Genomic DNA, 1,681 nt, shown 5'->3' with positions numbered 1-1,681 from the left:
GCTGTCTGCCTAGCCCACCAATGGCAGATGAGAAAACTGCAGTCCACCACGGCATTTACTAAAAGCGAAGAGAACAAAACTGTTAAGGCTTCAGCAGTCTCCTTCGTTTACGAGCTCACGCACAACCCCCCAGTCCCAAGCAGAGCTTCTACCGGAAATGAAGCACTTCAAGAACGGAAGTGACACGCGACGCCAGGACAAGCCCCGCCCCCTCTTCGCGTACGGACCCTCAAAGGTCGGGCGTCGGCTCCCCACTGCCTGACCGGAAGTAAACATATTTGGCCCGGAAGTGACGGGCCACGCTGCGGCGGATCCCACCCCAACCGGAGAGTTTTTGTCGAAGACCGGGCCCGAACGGCGCCTTCCCCCCCCCCGGAGACCACCCAACCCGGCGAGGGGGAGAGGCCCGGCGGTGTGGTGGCCTCGCTTCCTGCATGTCGGAGGCCTCGGAAGTCTAAGGGGCTGCAGGCGAGGCTGGCTTCCCCCGGAGGAGGCTCGGCTCGGTGAGTGACGCGGTTCGGCCCCCGGGCTTTGGCCTGCTCGGCGGCCTCGGCCTGGCGCCTTCCACCAGCTCAGCGGGCGGTGCGGCGGGTTTGCCTGGCTGGACGCTCCCCCCCTCCCAACGACCCCCGAAAGAGCTGCCTTTGTTTCCTTGGAGCCGCTTCCCCACGGCGAACGGGAGCGACTGCGGCGAACAACGCGTTGTGCTCGCTCGAGTCCTCGGGTGTAACGAGCCGGGGGGCCGTGGCGTCCAGTGCATGGGGAGGGGGCTCGGTCTTCGTGCGCTCCGGCCGGGAGACCGGAGACCCGGCCCCGGTTTGCTTATTGGCTGTCTCCTTGTCTCACCGAGACGCAGCGTGTTCCTTGCGTTTTCATGGTATCCAGGGGTGGGGCCTTGGCTCGGCGGCAGAGCGTCGGCTTCGCGTGCCGAAAGCCCCGGTCTCGGTCTCCCGTTGAAAGCATCTGGGAGGACAGGGCTGCAAAAGCCCCTGGAGAGCTTCGGCTTTGTTGGCAGGACGGAGCCTGGTCCTAGTTCCTGGTAGCTTCAGTTAAAAGGGCTGTGGGTAGCAGGGCTGGCCTAGACCCCGGAGAACTACTCTCCGTCGGAGTAGGCTGTGGCGAGCGGACGAGGCCGATTGCCTCACTAAGGCCGAGTCCATAGCCCGCCTTTTGCACACACGGAAGGTCCTGCGGGTTCAGTTCCTGGCACTGGCAGTCTTTAAGCAGCGGCTGGACAAACGCTCGTCAGGGATCCTCTAGGCTGATCCTGCATTGAGCAGGGGGTTGGACTAGATGGCCTGTAGGGCCCGTGCCAACTCTGTGATTTTATCTCAATGGGTTTCAGGGAGCAGGTGCTGGGAAAGACTTCTCTCTGCTTGAGACCTTGGAGAGTGGCTGCTGGTCAGAGAAGAACTAGGTAGGCCAGTGGCCTGAGGACAACTTATTAGAAGCTGTTGTAATGGAACGGTTGGCAAATGCGCAGGTTAGATGGGGGGGGTAAGTAGCTGGGCATCCTGGCACTTGCTTTATACGCTGAGGGACCCAAAATCATTCTCTGGCACGGTCTTGGATGCTGGCAAGTCCCCTGTCTACCTGAGAGCCTGGGGAGGTGCCGCCAGTGAGAGCAGAGAATACTGAGGTAGATGGACCAAAGCCATGATTTGGCACAAGGTAGCTTCCT

General features: G+C 61.5%; 1 protein-coding gene across 3 annotated transcripts in view; it reads left to right on the top strand.

Moving 5' to 3' along the window:
- The first annotated feature begins 220 nt into the window (after window positions 1-220).
- The window catches only part of USF1 (upstream transcription factor 1), a 14,044-nt gene continuing 12,583 nt past the window's right edge, over window positions 221-1,681 (top strand). For 2 of the 3 annotated variants that reach the window (XM_015408338.1, XM_015408337.1), the window contains exon 1: window positions 221-503. The gene's annotated coding sequence lies outside the window, so the exon portion shown is untranslated. The remainder of the gene's footprint in view (window positions 504-1,681) is intronic. The other variant, XM_015408339.1, reaches the window with a different exon arrangement.

This window comes from Gekko japonicus, unplaced genomic scaffold (assembly GCF_001447785.1).
Source record: "Gekko japonicus isolate JY-2015 unplaced genomic scaffold, Gekko_japonicus_V1.1 scaffold457, whole genome shotgun sequence".
Classification (NCBI taxonomy): Eukaryota; Metazoa; Chordata; class Lepidosauria; order Squamata; family Gekkonidae; genus Gekko; species Gekko japonicus.
Note: the sequence above shows the minus strand (reverse complement) of the source record. Positions and strands in the feature narration are given on the sequence as shown.